This window comes from Nanorana parkeri, unplaced genomic scaffold (genome assembly GCF_000935625.1).
Source record: "Nanorana parkeri isolate BGI_ZX_2015 unplaced genomic scaffold, ASM93562v1 scaffold1858, whole genome shotgun sequence".
Lineage (NCBI taxonomy): Eukaryota > Metazoa > Chordata > Amphibia > Anura > Dicroglossidae > Nanorana > Nanorana parkeri.
In genome coordinates, this window is record NW_017308126.1 from 176,211 (window position 1) to 185,973 (window position 9,763).

Genomic DNA, 9,763 nt, shown 5'->3' on the forward strand with positions numbered 1-9,763 from the left:
CCGTATCTTCAGAAAAAAATTACTTCTACTGTCGTGGTAAACAACCTGCTTCCCTATTTATAATGGTCTGGCCCTCTAGCAACTTCAGCGCCAAATTATAGCTAATTATAGCTAATTTGCCTACAAACGTCAGGTGGTCATAATAAACTGGCCACTCAGTGTATATATATATATTTATTTTGGAGTAGCGATCTCATGACCTTAAAGTGTATTTCGATTTCACAGCCAAATTGGGATAACACCTATTTTATATCAGTTACATGTTCCCATTCACATTGCATAAGCATAAGAAAAATTTAACAAAATGCTCCATGCAGCTTAAACTGCTTTTACTTGGGTTAAGTTTTTTTGGCTTCTAAAGGGTTAAAATCTCTACTTGCTTCTTCAGGAGAAGACATTCTTGCAATGGTCTCAGTGGCGTAACAATCGCCATAGCGACCCAGGCGGCCACTATGGGGCCCAGGGCACAGGGGGGCCCGGCCAGGACATCCCCCTGATGCCGTGCTGCTTGGGTCACTATGGCATCTCAAGCTGTGCAAGGGCATAACTAGAAATCACAGGGCCCCATACAAAATTTTGCTGTGGGGCCCTGTGATTTCTAGTTACACCCCTGAATGGACTGGATCTGGACCTGGTCTGCATTCCCGAACAATCTTCCTGGATGGATGGTGATGTCATGCCCAGTGGAAGATGGGGTCATCTTGTCTAATAATTAGTAGACTCAAGGATGTGACATACAGTAAATACAATGAATAGAAAAGGGATGGACCAGCACTGCTTACATGTACTCATGTGTGATATTGAGCACTCACCATAACTTTTCCACAATGTCACTCCCTTACATTTGCCATTGCTGTATGCAGTTCATGGTATGAAAGGCAAGGATTAGTTGGAAAGATGTAGCCTAATACCTATTAATTGACATTAAATGTGTAGCCTAAAGCGGAATTCCAGATTTTAATCAAACTACAACTGCCCACCTTAACCCGGCCTGAGGCTCTATGGATTTTAAGAACCTGCATACTTTTTATTCTGAGAGTTTTGTGGCCAGTCAGTTGACATCATGGGTCCTTCCTCTTTTCCTCCGATGGTGGCGGTGAGTACTCATTATGAGCGCTGTTCAGTGCAGCAGCAGTTGTCACAGATGAGCTGCGGAGCTGATCTGTGTCTCGCTGTTTGCATTTGTTTTTACCTTTTGGTGCTGTGGGTCTGGTGGCACCTGCGGTTCCACAAGCATGTACTCTCCTCTTGCTGCACTGTGTTAGCAGCTATCGGTGTCACTCGCTTCACCTGAGGGTTAATATGCTTTCCTCCCTGGTACTTCCTGTCCTGCCTCCTAGCCCTCTCCCTAGTTAAATCCTGCGCAGACTAGCTTTTGGTTGCTTGAGCAACACTCTGTTTCCAAGCCCTCTTCAGTGCATTTATTCCTGACCTGACTTCCTGTGGATTGATCTCTTGTGTACTGACTAGGCTTTTCTCCTGATTACGTTTGTCTGCTGCCCACCCTGAGCTTTGACCTGTTTTCTGGATCTCCTTTTGCTGTTTATCCGTCCTAGCCTACACTATCTCTTGTGTCTTCAGGTACTCTCCACGCCAGCAGAGTGAACCTGGGTGTTGTGACCTGGGGTCAGCATGCAGCTAAGTCCAAACTTCCATGAGGGGGTCCCTGGTGGAACACCAGCTGACCTTTAGATTCCACACCTTGGTGGATCCCCTGCCACATGCTCACTTGTGGGCTCACATCCCTAGTACCATGACATTAGTACTCTGAGCCTATTCTGACATGATGATACACCCCCAAAACATGAGCAGCATTAGCGTAAAGGCATTTACTGGTGCAAAAGCTGCTTATTTATTTTTATTTTTACTGGCCGTTGGATTTTTTACATTTTTCCAAAAACATTAGGTCTACTTTAAATGTTACAAAAGGCAGTGCTGAACATCATAATTCAAAAAGAAAGTTAAACCTTCATTGATTAATAAAAGCTGTTCTTTGTACATTGCTCTTCGTCTTATTAACAGGCATACAAATTGGCCGGCAACTTTATTTTATTTTTTTTAATTGGCCCTTTGACTATGAACTTTCATTGTATACTTGGTTGGCATTTGCAAGCAGTCTTAAAATGTTTTTTGTTTAATGGTAAATGCAAGCAGTCTTAAAAATGTTTTTTGTTTAATGGTAAAAAAAAAAGCTACACCAAGGTCAGCCAGGCATTACTTTAGATGAAGACTGTTAATCAAAGCTTATTTTCACACCCACTTAGCCAAATCACAAACCTTCTTGCTCCTACATAGCATTTAATAACTGTGAAGTTAAGAACAATATCCCTCCACTGAAAGAACAGCCTGAACCTATTCACCTCTCTCCATGGAAAATAAAATGTGGATTTAAATGTACATTTTTAAATCATTTTAGGAGGACAACTTCTTCTTACTTAAAAGCTTTCCATTCAGTAAATTGACTCATAAAAATGGGGTCCTTGTCTGGTTTTCACATAGGCAGCATTTTAGAAAACAAAATGTTATAACTCATCACATAATTTACAGTATTTATTTCCTAAATATGTTGGTAAGTCTATAAAAATACATATTTTGCAATCTACATTACAACAGGGAACAGTTAAGTAAAGGTCTAAAGTTACAGTCTTGGTCTACAGTACAGTACGGAGAGTGATAAGGGGACAGGCGTTGTAGGGATTGCTGCACAGCAGGGATGGATTAAATGTGATCTATGGTCAAAAAATAAAAAATAAATAGGTATTTTGTATATTGAATTTCCATAAATTCTATCCCACTCCTAATAACCAGATTCATCTAGAATATGTACTTATTGAAGATGTCTGTGCAATGTATCATTATCATTGCTTGCCGGAAACGATGCATTAAGGACTATGTAGTCTTGGCAAATCGAGATTACATCAAATCAAGCAGCAGGGAAAGAGATGCAAAGCACACTGGGAATCCAGGATGTTGTTCATAGTGATGGGCGGATGGGAGGCAGCACTCACTACAAAAAAGTGATTTTTTTCAAGTAAACTTTGAATGATCAAAATCAACTCAAGTATGTATTCCTATTACAAGGCTGATGTTATAACAGGATAGGATATGCTGGGACTTTATAACTCTTTTATTGGCAACTGATGCCCTAAGCACAACAATGGTGACCTCTTCTGCCCCTCCATTGCTCAACGGACAAGACATTAAGGGGTTTATTTACTTAAAAGAGAACTATGGGGTAAGTTTTTTTTCCCCATAGTTCTCCTTTAAGTAAAATGGGCTGTAATTTTCCCTTAGTGAGTTGAAGCTCTGCTGACTTCCATCACCCAATCACGTGCACGCACATTTGCAGTTATTTTTATTTCCTTGCCCATGTTTGGGTATTGCTTGCAAAGTGATATTTTCAAGTTAAGGGAAAATTCCCTTGCAAAGTGCCCAGCCTATTAGTCTTTATTAGATCAATCTCTAAGACTAAAAGTGAAATATAAGTGTGAAAATGTATAAACCTCCTTCAGTTCTATTCCAGGTCAACTCTACACCAGATCCCACAACTATATTAAATACAAACTTTTTTATTTTCTGTATTTAAAATATTGGGCATGGTTTAAATCAAGCAACTGATTGAGGCATTTTATTTAGCAAAGGGGCAAAAAGGATAGGTGCACTTCCTGCATTATAGCTAAGGGGAAAAATGTCTATGGCGCCCCTTCCCTTGGTGCCCTGAGCACATACTTATTTTGCTTAATGGCTAATCAAGCCCTGCTGCACAATAACCTGTACTGAGATCAATACACAGGTCGTCTTTCCTGATATCCTGCGCTCCTGTTTCTGCATTAATATCCCATGTTGAAGATTTGAAGCCATTGAATCAGAACGACAACCAACAAACTGCACTCTCAAAAGCAAAGGTCAGCAGTGGTAATCTCTATAGTTCATCGTTACAAGTTTCCTTTAAAATTTTGTCCTTCCTTTGTTCATTATTTATTTCAGGTATTAATATAGTGCCAACAATTTTACGTAGCGCTTTACATAGTTGCACTTTCACATCAGTCCCTGCCCTCAAGGAGCTTACAATCTAAGGCCCCTATCTCACATGCATATATACAGGGGCCAATTTAACTTCCAACATGTCTTTAGGGTGTGGAAGGAAACTGGAGTACCCGGAGGAATCCCACGAAAACACAGGGAGAACATTTGCACTCCTTGCAGATAGTGTCCTGAACTGGAGACCGTCATCGCCAGGGAGCGGAAATACCGCCGGTGCAGCTGAAGCGGATAACAGGAGGCGGGAGGGGAGGTGAGTCACAGGAGGCGTGTGTGTGTCACACGTCCCGCCCCGCCCCCTGCAGTGCACACATCGAAAACTCCCTGGCTGGGTAAGTCCGAGCGGCGGCGCGGGGGGGGGGGGTGGGGGGGGGGGGGGGGGGGGGGGTCCGGTCCAGGGCACCCCTCTGGTGGAATATGGGGCAGTGCAGGGTACTGACGACGGGCTTCTCGGTAAGGGGGCAGATCCTGTGACTCACCTCCTCCCCGGTTGCGTCCCTAGTAACAGGCGGCGGGAGAGGAGAAGTGTGTGTCACACGCCCTGTCCCCTGCAGTGCACACACCAACACCTTCGGGGGGGGGGGATTGGTGGAGCAGGAGCGGGGGGCCGAGGGTTGTGTGCTGACATTTCATTTCATTTCATTAGAAAAGTGGATTATAATGGGGAACATTACACTGTATTGTTGCCTATTATAATCTATTTCTGTGATTAAATGATTAGACAGGGCCGCTGTTCTATCAAAGTTTGTAAATAGGTTGAAATGTGTGACCGGTGACGTGGTCACACATTTTAATGTAATCCCGCTCAGTCTTTTGGCGGTGGAATGTGTGTCCGCCAATAGGTCAAGCACTCCAATCCTTTCTCAGCTGTTCCAGGGCAGATCGGCATCGCAAATCGTATGTGCAGGGGAACCGATCTGCCCTGGAACAGCTGTTCGTTCCTGAAATGTCACTTCTATCCTACTTTGTGGGTGGGGTGGAATTTAAGATCGCAGTCGCAGGATTACGTTAAAACGTGTGACCACGTCACCGGTCATTCTAACTAGGGATGCACCGATATCGATACTAGTAGATAACGAGTATTTGGGTGAGTACTCCTACTCACCCAAATGCCCAGATGCCTTGCCCGATACTTCCTGTACCAGGAAGCCGGGCAGCGCGTCATTACACGCTGCCCGGTTTCCTGTTTGGCCGGGAAGCGGCTCCATGCTCTCTCGTCACTTGTGTAATAACGTGCTGCCCGGCATCCTGATTGGTCGGGAAGCTGGCCAATCAGGGAGCCGGGCGCCGTGTAATGACGCTGCGAACCGGCATTCTGATTGGCCGGGAAGCTGGCTTCATGCTCCCTCGTTATGAGATGTAGGATGGAGCCGGCCTCCTGGCCAATCAGAAAGTAGGGTGCCGCGTCATTACACGGCGCCCGGCTTCCTTGATTGGCCAGCAAGACAGCTCCGGCTGGGTACCGGAGGAAGGCCGCTCCTGGCTGGAGAGGCCCCGGGGGTGATAGGCTGGATATGCCAAGGTGAGAGGGGACAGAGATCCGCACTGCAGAGACATGCTGGATCATATGATTAATATTATTATTATGGGGATTCGTATGGGACGTCTTTCTTGTTAATTGGGAAGCCGGGTGGTGAGTCTTTACACGCTGCCTCGCTTCCCGACTAATCAGGAAGCCAGGTGGCGAGTCATTACACGCCACCTGGCTTCCTGAATGGGACTTCCGGTACTTGATATCGGCGAGTACCGGAAAAGTATCGGTACTCATACTCGGTACCAAAATACCGGTATCGGTGCATGCCTAATTCTAACCTAGTCACAAACTTTGATAGAGTATGGCCGGTACCCATGTGAGGGGTCAGGGCAGCCAGGGGGGCCTCTTACATGGGTATCAGCTGTACCAGGGGTGGCACGGCAGAGGTGACAGGGGAGGCGGTGGAGGAGGCCGGGCCCCAGCAGGTAAGAGTTGGGAGGAGGTACAGGGAAAGGGACCCTGACGACCAGCCCACCTGGGACCCTGCAGAGCCCACCATAGAGATGGGGGCTATGCAGGATCTATGGTGTGCTCTGCAGGGTCTCAGTTAGAGACCGCTGGTGGATGGTTCGGGGGACAGTGTGATCCGCTCCCGCACCCCCCCCTGTCTTGGGAGGGGTCCCAAGATAAAATCTTGCACCAGGGCCCTTTGGTTATTAGGTTCGCCAATGGTTAGCGCCTCTCTGCCACCCCGTTCTTTTATTTTTTGTAATTCTCCATGCATTAAGGAGATTTGGTTTTATATGTAATTTCGTCCACTATTGGTAGGTCTTAGAATTCCTAAGGAGGTCCACTTAATATTATTTGACCATAGACATTGGGGGGAATTTATCAAAACTGGAGCAGACAATATCTGGAGCAGATTTGCACTGCAACCAATCAGCTTATCCGTCTTATTTTAAAATCTCACCTGAGCAAACTGAAGAGAGAAGCTGATTGGTTGCCATGGGCAACTGCTCCCGATTCTGTTTGCTCCAGTTTTTATAAATTCCCCTCATTGTCTGTAGACAGAACAGTGGGGTTTTATCTATAATGGGTGGGTATTGATAATTTCTGGGATGATAAGAGGCCTTGCTGCATAGTTTTGGGCTAGTAATTGGCTTTGTCACCATAAACATGCCTTCATCAGGCTCAGTAATGTTAAAATGGACTTAGGAGAGCAGGTACCAGATAAAGCATACCAGCTGTCAAAGTTGCCAGTATTCTTATTTCAAGCCCTCAAATGGCTGGTGCCATAGCTGATTACATGTGCAGCACCATGGCAACTGTGATTCAACTAAAGGCTAAGATGGCACCTTCCTTGGCTGTAAAGAATTGGAGTTGTAGTTCCATTTTAAGCTTACTGCTTGAAATGGAATCTAATGGAGGCAGAATTATGCCAGTAAACCAACCAGAGCTGGCTTGTTGGAGCCATTTTGTAGGCATAATGTAATGCCTTTTTTTTGTTTTTAATTTTGCTCTGACACACACTTTAAAATGGCACTGCGTACACTTGTGGTTCTTAATGGAGAGCAATCACAGTACACATGTCTAGAACTGCATACATCCCGATGATGTAAATGATTACAGCACTGCTTAAAAAAATAAATATGTATTAGTAAGGCTTATATCACAGAGATTGCCGTTGTTGGTTGCCATGGAAATTATTTTGCCTGGATTGGCACATTGGTACATGAAATACCGTGTTAGACTAACAACCTCTTAGATTTTAAGAAAACCATCGAATGGATTTCTTCATTACTAATGCAGCAAAGCCTTAGGTTCCAAATCAAAAAAATGTTCTTGATGTATAAGCACACTAAATAAGGAACATTTGAAATGAATATAATCACAGCAAGGTGTCAGACGCGAACATTAATGACTTGTTTCTGGCGCTGTGATTTCACAGGGAAACTGAATAAAACTGAGGCTGAACATAACTGATGACACATAATGATCAGTAAATGTAAGATATTTTATTGTTAAATTTTTATACAAGTGTTTTGTACATTTGTTATACTAGGAAGTAATATCACCAGAGAAACACACACACACACACACACAAAACCTATCACTCTGACATAAATGGTAGATTTTTCTTTTACAAATGTTTTATTGGGTTTTCAAAAGGACCAGGTATATAAAGAAATGGTCAATTCAATAAGGTGTGACAAAGTATACATCAGAGTAACAGACATCTCAACTCTCCCGGAAGCTCCGGGAGTCTCCCGCTATTAGATAGCGGCTCCCGGCCGCCCGGGAGAGAAACATTTTCAAGAAAACAGAGGAAAGAACAAATGTAATCCGTCACAAAATTATGGCACCTACAGAACTGACCATACAAGGTACAGGGTATAACCTGGATACAGGGGTGTAACGTCAAATCATGGGACCCTATAGCAAAATGTTGGAGCCCCCTGGCTAACGCTCTCAGTAATTGCTGGGAGTGCCAGCTGTGATAATACGTGTCATTGATCTTAACATGAAGTATGCATGAAGGACAGGCAGCAGGAGAGCTGTTAGCATAGTCAGTATACTACCAGGGATCTCAGTGCTGGGGGTAGAAGCTATAGTAGTACTACTAATAATAACCATATTGATATTTTATATTATGATAAAATTATTAATTCTCTTGCACACACTTACTCTTCAACCCTAATACAAACTTCTTTAAACTCTAGCTTTATTAAACTTTTTTTTTGTAGAACCACAAACCTCAGCCCTCCTATAAGGTTACAACAGAGGGGAAACTCTGGGAATTGTGATGGCATTATACATACAGTGGTTAATTTCTGCTGTAGCAGAAGTTCAGAGGACAATAAAACTACACTGCTAAGATAGATAAGCAAGTGCTTCTTACCAGTGGCCTCACAAGGAAGGGTGACACCCCCTCTGAAAACTTGGGTACTCAGTCATGGACCGTGACCCCAACAGTTACACAAGAGGAGTAAGAGGAGGGGACCCGGTGGCATACTGTATCCCGCAGGGTGAGCTCCCCCTCCTCTCTTTGCCGACGTCCATCACCAAGATGCGCGATGACGTAACGCGCATGCTTGCTATCAGTAGATATATGCAGAAAACCCAGAAGATTTCATTGTACCATAAGACTAAGATTGCCAATGATTGCCAAATAATTGACACTTGGTCCATTCTTATTACTACCTCAAAGGTCACATGAAATTAAATAATGAAATGTGTCTGTACTCTCATGTACTTTGTCTCTTGTATGAAACATCTACTGTTTATGCTTGCTTAAATCAATCCCAGCCTATCAATCTATCCCACTTAGAAAATAATCTAGTCACCCATATCCCAAAAATGACTATAGCTAAGGCTTGGGAAACCCCTTTCTTTTGAGGAGGTGAAAAACCTTATCAATGGTAGGCTGCTTTAAGGACTTTCCTTAAATGATGCCTCTTGAGCCTATCATCTTCTTCCTTCCACTTGTATTCAGCAGTACCTCCAGCGCTGGTGCCGGTCTCTGATCAATCGTAGACTCCTGTCTCTTCCTGTTCCCCGGTGTCTGTCCGACGTTCATGGTCCCAGCTGCGTGCATTCAGCTCCACTGTGTGTCTCCTCTTCTCCATCACCAAAGATTTGTACGGCGCATGCGCCCGCCCTTTCATCCTGCTCGGCCGCTCGAGAATCTTCAGATCTTCGGACGGAAGTGAGCAGCAGATACAGACATAAGTAATAACCTTTTCGGTAACTTTTTAATTTGTTTAAATGTTTTTGCATATATCCACTGCTTGCTAAGAGGGCAGATTAGGAAACTACACTGTGATTTTTCCAGTATAGAAGAGCTGAAGTCAGACCTCAGGATGTCTAGCCACAGATGTCCCTCTGTGCAGTAAGAAGCAGGGCCATCCCCAGGCCTGGTGTCACCTTGAGTGGCTGCTGGGTGACACTTTGCTGGTACGTCATCGCTATGCTGCTTCTCGTTCACTGTCCAGTCATAGGCTAGAGGTGGTTCCATGACAGCCTGGGCTAAGAAAAATTGGGTTGAATGATGGTGGTCAAAAGACTAAGGACATCTTGTAGTGGAAAAGAAGTACTGTGAGGGACAGCCCTGGGTTGAAAGCATTGCAGCAAAACCTGATATTTTATTTTAGTCTGGCACAGTGTCCATTGGCCAGCGGGGACTGATTGGTTTCTGAAAGAAGAACTCCAGGGCTACCCCCCCCCCCCCCCCCCCCCCCCCCCACAGCA